Genomic DNA, 19131 nt, shown 5'->3' with positions numbered 1-19131 from the left:
AAACACCAGCCATTTTTACATAGCCTTGGGAAAGCTCTTGTTCTGGAAATCATTAGTTGATGCAATTATGGTTTTCTCTGTTGAATGTCACATGTGCAGAGGTCATTGCTGGAGATAGGAGAGAGGCTTCTGTTTCCAGAAGAGGCACGAAGATGAGCCACTTTTGGCTGGAATACAAAATCTTGCTCTCCACTGGCAGGACACGTGTCCTCCCACGCATCACCTGCTCTGCTGTGGCCCCTCTCCCGCGGCCTCATGTCCTCTCACCAGGGTTCACACTGGGACTCCAGGTGAGAAATGTGATGCTGTTGGTAAAAGCTGCCTGCATGGTTTGTCTGCAGGTCTGGGAGGTGTGAAAGGCACCTCAGCTCCAGTGGCCCAAGCACCAAACACCAGTCTGGAATGAGCTGCTCCCCTGTGAGACTGGGGCTGTGGCAGCCCAGGCTGGGACTGGAGGGTGAATGGGTAATTTTTCAGTCAAATTTTGTCATTTCAATCCACCAGCTGTGGATTAAAATGACTGAAAAATCAGGACAAAGGTCCTGCTCTAGAAAAACATCAAGATCAACCAAGCAAAGATAAAGTGTCATGAGCAAGCCTTGGGGTTGTGTTTCTCCAGGGATGGGCAGATGAGCACCTGGCTGGGCTCCAGGTTCAGAGCACAGTGCCAAACCTTCTCCCCATGGGGAACAGGTGAAGCCCAGCCCAGCAGCCAAGGAAGCACTGAGCAGATAGAGCTGCTCCAAAAGTTTTGTCTGGTGCAACACTTGGCATGTGGTGCTGGCTCATTCCTTGGTGGCATAACCCACCAGGGCAAAACTCCTTTTTTCCTTTTCATTTAGTGCTGCCAGTGCATCACAAACCAGGTAAATTCTTCCTGAACTGAGCAATTCAAACAAGCTGTGCCTAATAGTCCATCTACCTCGTTGCTATTTATTTTGGCATCTTTGCCTGTTTCAAATCCCACTTAAAGCTGTCTAACAACCAAGATTACGCCACTCACAACTGCCATACAAACATCTCTATTACTGTATGTACACTGGAAAAATGACTTTTTTCCCTCCTCCTTTTTGCTAATACAACACTGTGGCAGCAAATCACACTGAGGGAAGAGGAAGGGGTGAGATGATAATTATGCTGTGCGAGTCCAAAGTGTGACACCAACATCTCCTGCTGGCATTAGACACTGTGGAGACCTGTGTGGGCTTGTAGCACACAGGCACACTGAGAAGGATCCACAGGTGTCCAGTTTAATAGCAGTCTCTCTGCACTGCCATCCAATTCTCCTCCAAATAATCAGTCAGGCTTGGCTGGTGTCAGGCAAAACACACATCACCTGTAACACCAGGCCCCGCTGAGAGCAGCTCTGGAGGCTCCCAGCCTTCCTGTGCAAGGGCAGGAGCTGATCTACAAACAAAATGTCCAAAAGGATTTTGACAAAGTGACATTTAAACAATGGTTGAAAATTCATCCAGCCCAGGGCGCTTGGCTGCTGCAGCTTTCTGCCTCTTTCCAGCCTCCTGGATGCACACTCAAAGCTACCCCAAATCTCCAAAAAGAGCAAAATATGGGGCTGGGGTTTGTGTCAGTTCAGCTGACATATGTCAGTGAAAGCATCTGCTTTCAAGCATCCCTCTCCTGCTTCACACACCCCTGCCCAGGAGCTCCCCCATCTCTGCAGATTTCCACAGGAAAAGCTGCTCTGTGAGACAGATTTTTCTACAGAAGTGCTTCAATTTTTATGAATTTTCCTAAAATTTCTGATTTTCTTCTTCAGAAATTTGTTGCCAAAAATTTTTCCCCCATTGGTTATCTATCTCAAGGTTATTTTGCCATATATTTCACCAATTCTATAAAATAAAATGTTTAGTTTAGATCTAGATTAAAATACATAATGTTAGAAAACAAGACCACCATCCCAGTTTTATTACAGTACTTCTTTTGAATCAACCAAAAATGTTCAGGATTTTCTTTTCAAGGATGTCCCAGGAATTTAGAAAATGGAACATTTTGTGCCATTTTCACACCAAACACAGCTGAACATCCCAAAGCTGGTACTAGAAAGTGCTCCAGCTCCACCACAGCACCATTCTCATTCCTTGCTCTGTTTCTAAAAGTTTCAGGGGGCTCCTCAATGTGCTCTGCACAGGAGACAGCCCTTTGAGCACTCTCACTTCATGAGCTTCCATCCAAGGAGGAACAAGGGGATAATCCTGAACCCATTTCTCTCAGCCCTTACTCGTGTGCATGGCTCCAGATTTGTGCTGTTCAGCTTTGTTTGCATTTCAAGACCCTTCAAGCAAACCTTAGCTGAGAGGAAAAACAGATGGTGCAATTAAAACCCCAAATTCTCCACAACAGGACGCCCTGACAAAGCTCTCAAACCTACCCTGAAAGGCTGAGTGGGGAAGCTGGAGCAAGCAGGCTTTGCTGTCTCTGTGCTGTGCAAGAAATCAGGCAAAGAACCATTTCTAAGGCTCTGAGAGCTTCCTTAAGGCAGACAATCGGAGTCCCAGAAAATCAAGGCAGAAAGACCCAAAATGCCCATCCAGAACCTCACAAAGCAGCAGTCAGAGATCAGCACTTTCCTCTGTGCAGGGGAGGCAAAAATCTGAGAGAAACAGCTCTGGAGGCAAGAGAACGGAGATCCTTGAGAGGGAAGCATGAGCTCAGTTGCTCAGGGATGAAGTGGGAGAGGATTCCACCTCTGCACACCCGTGAGCACTCAGGGGAAGAGCCTCTCCCTCCACACCAGCACCTTCCTACATGGGACAGCACTGAGGAGCTGCAGAAATTCCTGGGGAAGCCCCCAGGGCTGCACCTGGAGCACACAGAGCAGCTGGAGGGGAGCAGAGGGTGCTGCCAAGGGACAGGGAATTGTCTCCCTCAAGAACTCACCCTCACCACAGGGCTGGCCAGGGCCCTGTCAGCGGCATTCTCATTTAGGGGCCAAGGTAAATTGCTCTGATTTTTTCTGAAGAGCACCACAGAGGCTTTCAAATGTGATTTTCGTTACCAGTCATATACAAGACCCGTTCACCTCCCAGCTTGTGCCACCAGCATCTAGCCCATAGCATACAGCACTCTGCTTTCTCAGGATAGATGAACCTGGCTCCAAAAACCCCAAAACAACCAAGCAAGGTCCTGGCAGCTTTGTCTTTCCTGCCAGCACAAGCCCGGACCCTCAGGAGCCAGCACGCGGCTCACAGCACACCCAGGGCTCCTTTTTCCCTTTAAAAACCTTCAGCCTTTTTGTGTCTCGACTTGCTCAATTTGCTTTGTGGGTTTGTTCCACCTGAAGGCACCAGAGCAATTCTCTCATCGTGCTCCCATCACTTTGGTGTGAAATGCAGGGGGAAGTGTTCTTTGCTCCAGACTAGCAGAGCACAAGCCACCTTCTCAGTGTCACAGCAGGCATGGCACAAGGTCAGGACATTGGAGACTCCTCCACACTCACAGAGACAAGAAATGAATGTCACAAAGTCCCCCTGCCTGCCAAATCCAGGCAGAGGCTGCCTGAACTCCACAGTCAGAACCTGCACACTCATTTCCCTGGCACAGGCCCTTCTTGGGGTGCAGAGGGTTGGGAAGGAGCTCTGCACCTCCTGGAGAAGCCAGGAGTCACATCCTCCCGGCACAGCTTCCAGGAAACAAGGAAAACCCTGGCTGCATTTCCCAACAGAGCCCATCTCTTCCAGGCACTGACGCCAGCATTCAATGAGCTGCTCCTGACGCTGATATCCTCAAAAACCACCATCATCCAAGAGTCCTTGGAAATCCCTGGCTGGGAAGGGAAACTGGGAATAAGGAGCACTCATCTCCGCTGCATTCTGCAGTGCTGTCACCAGCAGAGAACGTGCCAAGAGTTTGGTCATATTTCAAGGAATGTTTCTGCCCTGATTCCCAAAGGAACAATTAGCTTTCCTCTAGAAAGTGAAGTAGCCCCAGTGGTCACAGCTCTGCTGCTGCAGAAAGAATTTTATCCTGTGTTAGCTCTAGATGTGGCTGAATCCCTGCCCAAAAGCACTGTTATCCCAGCTGGACAAACATCCCTCTCTTTGCAAGCCCCCCTGGATCTTCAAACACACAGAGCCCATTTAAAATCACCCCAGGGAGATGTTGAAACTTTTTCTCAATTTATTACTGAGCCCCAAATGCTCATTTTACCCTCCTCTACATCCCCCACTCTTAGCACCCACCAGAAACACTGCAGCAAATGCTGTGGCCCACCCTCAGGAGCTCTTTTTTTCTGTGCAATTCCCTATTTCCCTCCCCAGACAGGATCCATAGGGACACTACACCCCTCATATCCCAACATACAGAACAAATCCCAACTTTGCATTGACTGTCCCAGGCTGTGGGAGGGCCAGCTTTTTTCGTTTTCCGAGCTGTAGATGTTTGTTTTATTTCCATAAGAGGTTTCAAGGAGGCCATTTCTCAAAAAGCTCTCTCTCCCACAAAAATCCAGCCTGCTCCTTGCTTTTATCTCTGTAAGAAGGAAAGAAGACCTGCTACCACAATCACTGTGCTTACTTGCTTTCAAGTCCACAGAATCAGGGGACACATGCCTGCAACCAACACCAGTGCTTTGCAAGAGCCATTTCTAAGTCATCTGCTCCAGTACCTTATTCCAAAGCATGTTTGGTTCCTTTTTTTGTGGGGGCTTGGAGTAAAGAGGTTTTCAAAACATGCCCATGAATCCCTGTGGAGGAAGGCTGCACAGCAGGTTGTTCAGCTGCCTTATAGGAGCTGTAATCGAAGGTGTAGGAGAAGAGAGCCAGAATTAGGATCCTGAAGCCAAGGAACAGCAGATCCCCGTGGCTTTGCTGCCTCAGTCTCTGCAGAACTCCCCAGCCCACCTCGTTCTGTGCTGTGGTGTTTTCCATGACGCTGCTGCAGGAATTCTCCAGCTCAGGCCAGCTCTGTACACAAGAGACCCTGTGTCTGTAAGGAGAGAACTGGGGTGAGAAAAACAGGGTAAAAACAGGAAAAAAACCAGGAAAAAAAAGGACGAAAAAAAACAGGAAAAAAAAAAAACAGGAAAAAAAAAAAACAGGAAAAAAAACCAGGGAAAAAAACAGGGAAAAAAAAAGAAAAAAAAAAAACAGGAAAAAAAAAAAAACAGAAAAAAAACCCCAGGAAAAAAAAAAAAACAGAAAAAAAAAAACAGAAAAAAAAAAAACAGGAAAAAAAAAAAAAACAGGAAAAAAAAAACCAGGAAAAAAAAAAAAAGGAAAAAAAAACAGGGGAAAAACCAGGAAAAAAAAACAGGGAAAAAAAAAACAGGGGAAAAAAAAAACAGGGGAAAAAAAAACAGGGGAAAAATGCTCCAAGGCAAGGGCTGGAGCATCACAGACCCCCAAACTTGGCCCAGGGGGACCCCAGGGTTCCTGTGCTCAGCCCCCACCGTGGGAAATAGCCAGGGAATAAATGGTGAACATTGATGGGCCCCCAAGCACCTGCTCTGCTCAGCATCTCTGCACAGGCCTTCATGCTCAGGATCCTTGGCTTATTTAAAAAAAAAAAAAAAGCAGTTTAAAAAATTCATTTTTCACAAGACAGCTAAAGAGTTGACATGCAAGTCTCTATTCCTGCAGGAACTACTCAAGGTAAAAAACAAAAATATGAACAGCCAAAGAGAGAAACAAACAAAATGTACAAAGAAAACTACAGCAAAGCTTTCATTTTTCTTCCTTTTCTTTTTTTTTTTTTTTTAACAAAAACTCCTTCTCTTCCTCATGTATTTTGGAAAGCAACTTGCTGATCCTCTCAAAGCCAGGAAAGATCCCATCAGCAAGGGTAAGGAGCTCATCAAATCTGCATTTTCATTCTACCTCTGGACTATCAAACTCCCAAATTAGGCATATTCCCAGCAACACACTGTGACAAATGCATCACCCACACCTCAGCTCAGCCCAGGAGCAGACGGCTGCCCTGAGAAAACCGTGCCAGACCCCCTAAAAAAAAAAAAAAAAAAAAAAAAAAAAAAAAAAAAAAAGAGGAAAATGTAATTTTGCAGCTGGGAATCTTGACTGTCTCCTAAAGTAGCATTAATCCACCTCACCTTCCTAAGCTTCACCAGGAAATAGCTGCAAGGAAGGGGTGGAGGAGGAAAGAACCACTTATGAAGCATCAGCTGCAGCCTAATTAGAGCTATTAGCAAGCTCTTAGTGGTGTTTATTAGCCCTCACCCAGCGTGGCTGAATGAAGCAATCCTGACATCAGCCTCCTGGCTTGGAGAGCCACGCTCCAACCCCAGCTCCAGGAACAGAAAGGCCAGGCTGGTTTCAATCACTGCTGCAGCTCAGAGATTGTTTTGATCCCATAGAAACCAAGGTCCCGGATAAGGGGAACCCACCCTGCTCAGGGCAGGAGTGAGATGGCCCAGTCAGATGGGTTCCATCACGATATCTCTCTGAGCTAGAGGTTTCCTGCTCTGATTTATGGCTTCTGAGTCATTTTGAGTTGACAGCATCATTCTGCCTTTGCTCTTCAGACAGCCAGGGACTGCCAGCCACCGCCCCGGGGATGGGGACAAGATGCTCTCAGAAGACAAAGCACAAACCCTGAGCCCAGCTCAGGACAAGCTGGCCATGAGCTGGACAGGATTAAAATAAGATTTACATCTTCAGTTGTGCCAAACATCCATCACTGGCTGCTGTTGGACGTCCTCAGCCTGCAAACAGTTTGTCTGACATGAGGTGTTTCTTAAACATGTCATGCCTTTCAAAGGACATGCAGCCAAAAGCTGCATGCCTCAAGCAGGGCTAATCTCCCTGGAGTCTCTTATGGTAGCATATTTCAAGGCTGTTTATCATACAGAAGGGACATTTAAAAATATACAAATGTATGTTGTAAATCACAGCCTTTTCCTGGGAAGGAGCAGGGGGAAGAAACCAGCAATCACTCAATGTTGAAGAAATTTATATGGAGGTATCTTAGCTCTGGGCTTACCACAGCTAGCAATCATTGCTTCAGCAGGGCCAAAAACACATAATCACAGCACCACAATAAATGAAAGCACTTGGGAAACTCAAAACATACTTAAGGGAACACTGAACTCCCATATATCTTTCTCAAGCACGTGTACAGTCAGGTAAAATCTTCCATATTCCTGTGATGGAAAAGCTGCCTTGTTTTTGTGGTGTAGCTAGCACAGTTCACAGTCTTTACAACTATTTCCTTTGCAGATAAGCAGGTTTCTACCATCTCAGCAGATGGGTCTGTCAGAGGTGCTGCTGAAGGAGGAAACCAAACAGAAAATCTGAACTCCTGGGGCTGAGTGCCAGATCAGCACCTGAAGAACTCAGCTGTCTTCCCTGACTCATCCCCAGGGATGAGTGTGACAACCAACTGCTGTGGTCACAAGGTTTTGAAAGACAAACATGCATCTTTCCAGGGTTGTGGCCAAAAAGAATTGCTCCTGCAATGCTTTTCAGGACAGTGGTGATGGGAGCTGCCTCTGGAACCCAGCTGTGTGACCACCAGCTCTGCAGGGTGTTTCCAAGCCATGCCTTGGCCACCCAGCCCCACAAAACCTGCAATGTCACCAGCACAAGCTGCTCTCTTGATGAGCAAACACTGCACACCACAAAGGTGCTGCTGCTATCACAGCCACCTACAAGCAGCAGCTGCAGGGGTTCTTTTGGAAGAGAAAATGTGATGAAAAGAAACTCTGATTTCATCTCTGCCACGTCTCAAACTCGTGGCTTCCAAAAACCAGTCGTGTTCAGCAGAGAAATTCTGCAACCACGCTTTGCTCTCAGTGTCAGCATTTCCCTGCACTCCCTCACAGGTGTTACACACCAGGCCATGGTGCTGGGAGGTGGATCTTGGCAGCCCTACCAAGTCAGCCTCAAACTCACAGGAGGGAGCAGCTGCTGATGCTCCTGATCCATGACCCTTCTGCTGATCCCCCCCGAGCATCTTGGAGCGGAGATGCCACATTCCCCTTCCCAGGGCCAAACATCACTGAGATGATGGAGAGGGTGAGCTCCAGGATGGAATGTGAGGTACTCAGAAGGAAAACCTGATCCCCCACCACCTTAGGTATCAGACTACATCACCCCATCCAGCTCTGGCTCTGCAGCCCTGTGCCAACACCCTGCCCTGCAAGGAATCACTGCTCAGTCTCAGGAATGACTGCAGGTAAAGATGTGAAATGTGAGTAAAGAAAGCAGTTTGTGCAGAAAAGTAATGACCCCTTTGGGATCTTCCCAGTTTATACACAATTACATCAAGCAGCTAAAATGAATGAGTGCTTGGCAGAGAGGGGAGGTGGAGAATCCAGGGGGGTAAAGCCCTGCAGCTCCCAGGAGCAGTAAAGGATGCAAAGCAGAGCTGACATTTGAGGATGCAGATGATCCTCCAGTTTATGTGTGTCAGGACATCTGCTGCTGTGACCTCACACAGCCAAAACTTCCCCTGTCTTCACCCACAGCTGAGCATAGCACAGAGTAACTCCCTGAGCTGAGCCACACACAGGGAATTCCACTCCTCCACACCAATTTACAGCAAATTCAGGATTTCAGCAACTATTATTTATCACCAGGGCTCCCTGCTAACCGTCACCACATTGGTGAGAAGTTATTCCAAATGAGTTTCCAAATTAGCAGCTCTGAATTCGTTTCTTTTATGTTGGTTTCAGTTTATGAGGGATGTCAGACAATCACAGGATCCCACTCAGGGTAAATTACCTGGGGATTTTATGCATGATCATTCTGCTAAGCTGCAAAGGCAGCGAGCTCTGCATGCTGCTCACATTGCCTCAAGCACCAGGGAGGATGAGCCCAACTGCTTCCAAAGGATGATCAGGTTGGAAAGGTGCTTAAAACACCTTGCAAGAATGGATGGGGCTTCCCCATGCAGATTAGAGCATGCCCAGGCCACATACTCCTCTCCCACATCCTGAAATATAATTCCCTTCTCCCTGAATTTATCGTTACTGAATGAGAGAGGAAACAAGGATGTGCTCTCCTTCTGCCTGATTTTATTCTCTGAGACAAGAGCTTTTCCACTGAGCAGAAAGCAAACTGGGGCTTGTTTTGTTGAGAAGTGAAGAAATAGCAGGTCTTGACTCCACAGATTTCTGGCAACAGCTACGCCTTGGAAAAACAGTTGTGTTGGCAGGAAAGTGAAAGACTCCTGTCTGCTGGAGCAGCCTTTGGCCCCTGTGGATGTGTCTCCTGATCCCAGACAGATGGAGCACGCCTCTGACCCCGCTGCACTCCGGTGATTCCTGCTCCGGCATCCTTGTGCCAAGCCAGAGCAGCCCCAGCAGTGGGGCAGAGGCAAAGGCAGCAGTTCCCACCAAGGGGGCTGGAACAGGAGCTCCTGCACAGGCAGCAGGGTCAGAGGTGTCAAGGTGGGACCATGTCCACAGGGGTCTCAGGTTGAGGGAAGAGATGGAGATCTGACTCCATGTTACAGAAGGCTTGATTTATTATTTTATGATATATATTACATTAAAACTATACTAAAAGAATAGAAGAAAAGGTTTCATCAGAAGGCTGGCTAAGCTAAGAATAGAAAGGAATGACAACAAAGGCTCCGTCTCAGACTCTCCATCCGAGCCAGCTGGGCTGTGATTGGCCATTAATTACAAACATCCAAGATGGGCCAATCACAGATGCACCTGTTGCATTCCACAGCAGCAGATAATCAATGTTTACATTTTGTTCCTGAGGCCTCTTAGCTTCTCAGGAGGAAGAATCCTAAGGAAAGGATTTTTCATTAAAAGATGTTTGCGACATCAAGGAGTGTCACTTCTCCTTGCAGAGCTGAAGGAACAGAAGGTCCAGAAGGACCAGCTGAGGATCATCTCCACCACACCAGTGAAAGGTTTCTCAGGGTGCAGATGGTCCCATGCACCAGCCTGAGGCTGTTTTTAAGCTGGAGTCTGAAGGACAAGGGCTGCATGGCAAGCTGAGAGGCAAGGCAGAGACACAGGGCAGAAAGACAGGTGATACAGGCCGAAATAAAATTGTCCCTGGCCGTGCCCAAAGCTGTAGAAGGACACAACGCATGGGAGGAAAGAAGCAGCTGTTTGCTCTTCTTGCAAAGTTTTCTGGCTGGAATCCAGCTTATCCCATGCAGAACTCTCCTTTGAAGTGAGGATGGATTTAGCCTCCAAGACAGGAATGACAGAACTGGAGGAGCTCTGCAGTCTTGCTTCTCCCCAGGGCACCAGGGACAGGAGGGAATGTAACAAACTGTGTAGGCTGGCTTTTCCAAAACCACGGTGGTGTTTGGACAAGAGCTTTGGCCTTTCTATTTCCCTCTCTTTTTTTTTTCTTTTTTTTTCCCCTCTTTCCTTTATTTCTTTTTTTTTTTAGGGCATGTGGCCAAATTAAAAAAACAGTTCTGACCAGCTGCCTTTGGCCTTGTGTTACCAATCTTTCCCTAATGATTCTTCTGGGAACCACAAGCCCCAAATCCTACACAACTCTCATGCTCTCTTTCTGCCCTGCAAGATGGACAGAGCTGATTTTCACATCCAATTTCCCAGCTTGGAAATGAAGCAGCACAAAAAAGGGCAAGTGAGGTTTCTTTCCAATCCCCCCAGGTTCAAAGTCAGGTCAGGGCAAAGCTTGTGAAGGACCAGAGTAGAACGACTGCCAAACTGCAGCTCTGAACATCACTCAGGACAGGGTGGTGCCCCCAGAAATAGAAGACCTCTGGATAAAAACAAACCACTGGGACCATTTCTCATCTTAATCCTCAGGAGCAAAGACTTTCCAATCTTGGAGACCCTCTCCCACCTCTGTGCAGCTGCTGGAGCCCTTTGTGCCAGCCCAGGGCTGTGCTGCTGGCTGCCCTCCTGATGGACTCTGCCATGCATCCCTGTCTAAGTATAAAACCAGCTGGGTGGGGACTGGTACACAGAGATGGCTTGAAGTCTCCTTCAGTGGTTTTGCACCTTTGATCTCTGGAATGTGTGTTTCAAGCCCAGAAAGGGCTTTTGTGCTGGCCAAGGAAATAACTACTTAAAAGGACAGAGAGATAGGTGGCAAGGGATGGGGCAAAAGGATTGTGCTGCAAAGGAAAAAGGCAGCCTACCCCTATGTCTTGAAATGCCCAAGACATAGTGAGAATTGGCAAAGGTCAGCCTGAATTGGCTCTTGCAGAGGATGACAAGAAAAATAACAAGAGAAGGTTTAGCTGTATAGATCAGAGTAAAAAAAGGAGAGGAGAAATGGAGCTGAGGTACAAAGGATGGAGAATAGATTAAAGTTAGCCCAAGTGTGGTCCAAAACTAATGCATCCTCTATGTAACACCATGTCATTGTGCAGATGGCACAAAAATAGCAGGAGTGAGGAGATGGACATGGAAATGTCACATCCCTCCAGATGGACGGAGGACAGCGAGTTCACACCATGGGCACAGCTGGTTCCTGTCCCCCAGCACTCAACACCTGGCACTGAAACCTGCCATGGAAACATTCACCAAGCCTGGAGAAAGGAGAACAGAAAACACAGCACCTCAGCTAAGGAGAGGGGAAAATGCCATTCTCCCAACTACAGCCTGTGAAGGTGCTCCATGCCACAAGCCAGGCACAGAGCAAAGTCCAAGAAGGATTTGGAGTTACCAGACTGTTTTCCATTGCTCCAAGGGTGGCAGCCAGCCTGATAAGATATAAGTGATAAGATATAGATATATTCCTCCATAAATGAGAGGAATGGAGATCTAATCTACCTCACCTGCAGCAGAGTGTTTGCTGGAGCACCTTGGCACTCGGTCCCGACAGCGCGGGGGAACGGGGACCTGTCCATGGGCTTGGTGGCAGCTCCGCTCAGCTCCGGGCTGGCAGGGCCTTGGCAGCCTCCGGGACAGATTTTTATGGATGATCCTGCCCCAGACCAGGAGTGGGATCCCAGCACTCGTGGGTGTGAAATGTCCCAGGCAAATGGAGATTCAGAAGCAGGGGTCTTGGAGCATCACTGTGGCTTCACAACTTGTGACCAGTTTCAATGCCAGCCAAAAACACTTCAGGAACGTCTCATTCCCTTCAGCTCCTGCCTGGCTGTGGCACACATGTAAGGACTAATTATCCTGCCCATGACTGAAGCACTGGTGTTACCATCTGATTTCCAGACATTTCTAGGAAAACATGCAGCTCTGCTGAGCAGGGAGCGGAGCCTGGGCCGTGCCTAATCAGCTATGCTAATCTACTGCTGCCACGAAGAGCCTGCACAAGGAGCTCCCAGCCTCCTGCTGCAGAGCCCAGCAGCACTGCTTTGTTTATTTGCAGCGATTTACCTTCGGATTGATCACCCTCTTTCCAAGAAGTTGGCATCCCCCAGCAGGAATTGCCCCCCTGCACCTCCCGGTGGCTCTGGAGATGGATGGGAAGCGGGCTGGATCCAGGAGGGCCGCAGGGGAGTGCTGCAACAACCACGGCTCTAACTCAATTTCTACCCATTTTCTGCTTTGCCTTCACTTCATTATAGATTATTATTTTCTAAACTGAGGCAGAGTCGATTCTGCTTCCAACTGAATTGCCCACAGGCTGGCTCCTCTCCTCCACCCAGCTGATACAATCCTTATAGCCAGTTCCTTCTCGACGGACCGGCAGCCTTCAGGGAGCAATGCCTCATTTGGGGAGAGTCCTTCATCTTTTAAGGAAAACAGCATTTAATTTCCGGTTGTTACTGGCTGTTTCATGCAGCTTTTCCACTGGATAAGAAACGGCATCCATGTACAAACTTAAAAGATAATAATTCCCGGCTTGAATTGGGATGAAAAGTTGGGAATCTCAATGTATTTTGCAGACAAGGTGTTCAGAGCAATGATAGAAAGAGTCATTTCCCATTTCCTGCTTTTTTTACAGCCCTACCTACTTGTTATGCTGCAGGTGAGCACTTATGTCTAAATAAGTTGTTTCAAAGCAAAAACTGAACCATTCTCCTTTGAGAAGTGTCAATGCAAGACTTCACAAAGATTTCTAAACATAGATACTTCAAAAGAACAAGTGCAATAAGGAGACTGGTCAAAACGTATCCTCCTTGGCACAGACTGGCAGCTTTGAAGAATTCATGTTTTCTGATGGGAAGATGCTAAATGGAAAATATTCTCTGTTCCCTGGGCAGGCTCCTGCACTGCAGCAGCCCCAGCTCACCCACACAGGGTGATCCCATCCCAGCACAGAGCTGGGAGGTCACTGCCTGTGGGAGGACAGCCTGACAGCCTTTCCCAGGCCCACTGTGGCTCTTTTCCATTTCCTTCACTACCTGCCTTGCAGTTTGGGTGCACACAGCTTGGGACAAGGGCAGTGCAGGATTCTCCAGGATTCTTTAGGACTTGGCTCTACCACCTGGCCAGGAACCCTTGAAATTACCCCGTCCCTTGTCCCATCCCCTCTATAACCTAAACTAAATTGGGTCTCCCCACCCTCCTGCCCTTGAAATTACCCTGTCCCTTGTCCCATCCCCTCTATAACCTAAACTAAAAGGGTCTTCCCACTCTCCTGCAAGGCTGCAAAGGTCACTTTGGGTTCCCTCAAACCCCATTCTCTGCCTGCCCTCAGAAATCCCACACTGCACCCGTGGGAGCTCCGGGCAGGGAATTGGCCCTGGGCAGAAATCAGTGGTGGAGACATTCCTGCCTTTCCTCAGCAAGTCCAGCTAAATCCCACTAAAACATTTCTGAGAGTATTTGTAATGGTCTGAGCAGTTCTAGAGCACACCCTGCACACTCCAGCCGGGTTTTTGGGGGGAGTGTGCTCTTCTGAGAGAGCTGTTTCCTATTTTTGTCAGCACATTGAACACAGCCTCTAAATTAAAATCTTCTATTTCCAGACTATTTTGATCAACGCTGCTTCCTTCAGTTTAAAAGATACAAAAAGAATAGATGAGCTCTTACAAATTAAAAGCCTCTCTTGCTTAACAAATTGTCTCTTTGTAATAATTAATTATCTGGAGAGAGATTCCTGCCCTACGCTTTTGGCCTAATTCCAGGCTGTTTAAGGGGTGAAAAAAAAAAAAAGAGTTTGGTGTTTTTTGCCTCACAATGCTGGCTCTCACTGCTCCTGCACAAGGCAGGACCAGTCCAGAGGTGAGCCCATCATGGGCACAGCATGGCTGTCACCGAGTGCCTGTCACAAGCCTCAGTTTGTGGTTTGCAGGGGAAGGCTCCAGGCACATTTCACTGCCTGCCTTAATTTTTTTTTTTTTTAATAGATGATCATTATTAGACAGCAGATCAATGATGGTTCCTTGAAGCTCATGGTACAGGAGGTTGTGGAGATGTGAAAGCAGTGCAAGGACATGGGGGTGGCTGCTGCTAGCATGCCTCCTGCCAGGCTCCAACCTCTGATGACTTCAGGACTTTGTCCAACCTACACTTCCTTAGGAAATTCCTTCCAGTGCAAGACTATCCTTATGATGAGTAAGCCTAAATTAATCTTAGATTTTGCACTCTAAGCCCCTGGCTGCTGCTTCTCTCAGGGGTACAGAGCTCCTACTCACTTTCCCTGTGGTGAAACTGGAAATATCAGCAGGTTACGACACTGCTCTGTCAAAATCCCATCAGTCTTTTCTCAGAGGACCTGTCCTGCAGGCCTCCGCACGTGTGCTGCTCACCCTCAGAGCTTTTCAGCCTCCACCAAGAGGATGGGCACTGTTGGCTTTGCTCATCCTGGTAGATGCTCCAGGTCCTCAGGAGACAGGGGGGAAGGCTGGTGCCAGGGGGAATCCAGCCTGGGGCTGTGAGAGCTCCCACCTGCAGCAGAGGACATTCCCACAGTGGTTCAGGGCAGAGAGACCCTCTGCTGCTTTAACCCTGTCCTACCTGACTTGCAGCTGCAGCATCCCACAGCACAGGCCCCATTCTGACAAAGTTACCAGCAGTGGGACAGGAGATGGAGGTGGCGCAGACAAACACCTTGCTGGGGCTGTGCAGCCACCAGTGCCCAGCTCCCCATCTCACGTGGGGCACCTCAGCCCTGCTCAGCCACACAAGCATCCATCTCCTCATCTCACCTGCAGCATCTCAGCCCTGCTCAGCCACACCAGTGCCCAGCTCCTCATCTCAGCCCTGCTGTGGCTTCCCGGCCCCTCTACAGCCTCGGTCCCTGCAGGGCTCCCCTGTGCCCTGTCTGCTGGCGCTGGCAGCTCAGCAGGGCACAGCAGGGTCCCTGCCCAGGGTGGCAGCTGGTGGCCAGCAGCCTGCCTGGGCAGAGCCTGCAGCCAGCTCCCTGCCCCGTGCTCCTTGCCAGCCCCACGGCGCTCCCGCTGCAGGAGAGCATTTTGCTAATCCCTCCATCCCTGCCCCGTGCCCAGCAGCACAGCCTGCTGCCAGCTCTGCAGGGAAAGGCTTTGGAAGCACCTGGGGCTCCAGCAAGGGATGCTTCCCTGTGAAGTGGCTGGGGCAGGAGCCACCTTCCAGCCCTGAGGGCTCCTAAACCACCCAAGCAGCCTCAGAACAGGCCCTTATGTACACAGAGCAGATTTAACTCTGCCCAAGCTGGAACCAAACAGTTCATTCTCTCAAAAATTGGCTGATCTTCCTGACAGAGGGCCAGGAATGCTGGGAGGGGTCTGAGAGTGGTAGAGTGTGGAGCATTCCATTGTCCCACCCTGCTCCTGGACACCTCAGCCTCCCCCATACACAGAGAGCAACAGATCTGCACTACCCCAGAAAATTATCCACAGGTTATTGTCCAGGCCACAACCTTAGTGGTGTTTGGAGGAGGATTAAATATTTATCTGGAAAACAAGGATGTACACAATAGAATTCAGCAGGATTAGTGATAAAGCCCACAAAGATCCACTCCTGGGAGCCAGAGCCAGTTGTTCCCTTCCAAGGGAAGCCCCGTGCCCCCAGGGTGGATCACCTCACCTCCTGCCAAGGCTCCTGCTCCCCTCCTGTTTGTGGTTTGGAGGAATTACTGTCACCTCCTCCCACAGATCCCAGCTGACCCTTTTCTCTTAATTGCGCACCAGAGAGATGAAACCCCAGTGCTGGTGTCCACAAATTGCTCCTCCCTGGCATGGTTTAATCTAGGAACAGTTCTGTTTCTCCTCTGTGAGAAGAAAACCCTCCTTGACCCTGGACACGCTGGAAAACGTGAGCCTTCACCTCCCTGAAGGAACTCTGCAGCAGTGTGGAGCCAGCAGCACTGTCTAGTACTCATTAGAGCTTGGAGAGCTTTGTGTAACACAAACAGACCAACAACCTGGAAATAAACCTCTAACATCCTCTCCCTGCACACAGAGAAGCTTAATATATATGTCACAGCCTGTGCCTATAGTCTGACACTCTATCACAGCAGATGGGATCCTGCTAAGCATCCTTGGGATCAGCACTGCAGAAAACAAAAGGGTGGGAAAGGCCCCAGCACCTCTTTCTTTTCCATTACACACATCTCATACAGGAAAGGTGCCTTTGGAGAGAGATATTCCTGGAATAGCCAGGATTTATGGCATGCCAGAAATATAAATGCAAGCAGGATGTTGCACTGGAGCTCAGCCACCTCAGCAAGGGTCTCCCACCGCCCTGGGGAGCTGCCCAGCCTGCAGGCAGGAGAAATTCCTTGCACACCCCCAGATGTTTAACAAGTCCTTTCCCTGTAATATTCATTTCCCACAGTGGCTTACACAGTCCCTGCCAGGGAATATCAGAGATTTCTGTCATTAATTATCCATTTGTCCAGGATAGGATTTAACTGGAAATTATTTGTTTAAAAAGGAGAAAAGTATATTAGTACATCGAGGAGGTCTCTGTCCTTTATTTGCATCGTGTATATAATTCACTGGAAATCGAAGTATTCAGATTATTTGAATAAGTTACTGGCCTCTGCCTGCCAGCCAGGAAGTTCAGCAGCCTGTGGTGGGGTCAGTACCTTTCCATGGCTTCTTACTTTTGATTTTTTTCCAGAGGAAACAACTCAGCACCAGTCTATTTCCTAATCCACAGTATTCTACCAGAGTCCACACAAATGTCTCTAAAACCCAAGGGGACAAATCACCAACTCCTCTCAGCCTGCACTGCCCAAAGAGCTGCTCTGCATCCAGATGCTTTGTTTTCTACGAATTTTCTACCCCCCTTACCCCTCCTCCTTTGGCTTTTCCCATCTCAGCTCATGCTGGGGAGAGCAGCACAGAGCTGCCCCTCTGAGCCCTTCTCGGAGCTGAGCTGCCTCCTGTGATTTCCCAAGCTGGCTGCTACCTTCCAAGCTTATCTTCACCATCTGAGGCTTTTCAGGAGCTCTTGTCCTTGCCAAATCTCGCGTTCCTGGAGTTCCAAATTTTCCCCGACTTCTCTTGCACTTTCCCATCTCCCAGCATTGCAGCCTTTAATAACTGCTGCTTACCCACATGTACACACAGAATGTCAGAGACCTCTGGCCATTTCCTGACTCATTACTCACTCCTTGGCTCTGCACAGCCCACTTAGGAAATTTTGGAGTTTCTGAGTGTCCCTGGTTGCTGCCTGCCCCGTGCAGCCCAGCCAGCCTGGTTGAGGCGGCCCTGTGGCAGGTCAGCCATCAGCTCTGAGGAGTTTCCAGAGCCTCCTTCCTTTTCAGAGCGTGCCAACAATGATGTTTTCCAGCCACAGGCTCTGCAGGTATCACATCAGCCACTTCCCAGGGTGCAGAGGCACAGAGCACAGCAGTCCATGCCACCAGAAATGCCCCTGCACTCTTTCAGCTCAATTCCAGCTGCTTTCCCACACTCCTTGCGCAACCCACGCAGGCCGCACCCTTTCCAGAGAACTCACATGGAGGGTTTGACCCCACTCAGCCCCACAGAGGCTCCACAGCCATTGCACAGGGTCGGGGTTTGAGGCTCTCCTGTGCTCAAGGCTTTGCAGAAGTGGTGGGTTTCCCTATGACCCAGATGCCGCTGCAAATCTGAAGCTGCTCCGCCACTGCATCCCAAAATTCACCCTCAGATTTCTGCAGAGGCTTTGGGAAGATGGAGCATGCTGAACTCAGAGCCTGCCCCATGGACAGCAGGGGCTTTTGTTGAGAGGGATTAGTGCAAGGGGGCTGGAAAGGGAATCCTGCCCCAAAAACCAGAGCACTTTGTCCATCCATGGCCCTTCCCACCCTGAGACTTCCTGATGAAAGATCCCTCGTAGAGCAGAGCCAAGCGAGGGGCCCTGCAATAAATCAACACCCCAGAGACTTGGGCTGACGCAGACATTCCTGAGCAGATTTAATTCTTGTTTGTGAGGAGGGATCCCTCCACATCCACGCTCTGCACACCCCGGCCACTAGAGAAGCATCTGGCAGCCAGTCCACGGCTCAGCTACCCCAGACACATCACAGGGCTGCTGATCAGCAGGAAAACCCTCTGGTTCCAGCAGATCATAAGCTTATTAAAGATAGATTTGTGCTTTGGTCTGCAGAGATAAACAGATCAAAGGCATTTTGGTCTGTGTGCCAGTGCCGCTGTGTCCCCGTTTGGCAGAGAGGGAGGCTGGGATGTGCTCCCCATTCCCAGTGCAGGGCATTGGGGGCACAGCAGGGAGTGTGCTCAGGGCCACATGCAGACTGTAATAAGCCCATTATTGGCTATCTGCATGGGGAACTTGGAAGCAGCTCCCTCACAGGACTCCCTGGGCTGCTCTCCCCAGCCCTGCAGAGCCAGGGGTGGCCAAGCTTCGCTGGAGTTCTGCTGCCAGCCCGGGATCTGCTCTGCTCAGGAGGAACAGCTAAAAGGGGAAACAGCTCCTTGCACAGCTGGCCCAGCAGCTGATATTTGCATAGTGCTTTGAGACCCGCAGATGAAAGATTTGAGAGACACGAAAGGCTGTCACTGCCTGTTTGTCATTTCGTGGTTCCTCCCCACTATCGCACGCAAAGGAGACACCCTTCAGGAGAGGTGAGAGCAGCTTGAGGGAAAGATGAAACTGTGGAGGCTTTTCCTGCCACGTCCCCTTGCACAAGGAGCACATCTGCACCCCAGAGCTGGCTGGGCTCCAGCTCCCTCCACCCATTTTACAGTCACCCCACCTCTGTCCTTATCTGTCCCCAGATGGTGACAAGAGTCACCATCCTCCCTGAGCCACCCCTGATATCCCTCCAGGCTCAGCTGTGCTTGCTCTCAGGGGGTTCTCATGAATTGCAAAGCCAAAAATTTGGAATGAGTGACAGCATCAGGGCTCCCTACAACAGACAAGTGTGT

General features: G+C 49.3%; 1 long non-coding RNA gene across 1 annotated transcript in view; it reads right to left on the bottom strand.

The window, feature by feature from the left end:
• LOC128944567 (uncharacterized) overlaps positions 1–19131 on the bottom strand; it is a 59049-nt gene that overhangs the window by 19537 nt on the left and 20381 nt on the right. The gene's annotated exons all lie outside the window — the stretch shown is intronic.

The sequence above is a fragment of the Melozone crissalis genome, unplaced genomic scaffold, assembly GCF_028551555.1.
Source record: "Melozone crissalis strain CALT ecotype California unplaced genomic scaffold, PUWL_Pcris_2 ptg000061l_1, whole genome shotgun sequence".
NCBI lineage: Eukaryota > Metazoa > Chordata > Aves > Passeriformes > Passerellidae > Melozone > Melozone crissalis.
The sequence above is the reverse complement of the archived record's forward strand: the minus strand, read 5'-3'. Positions and strand labels throughout refer to the sequence as shown.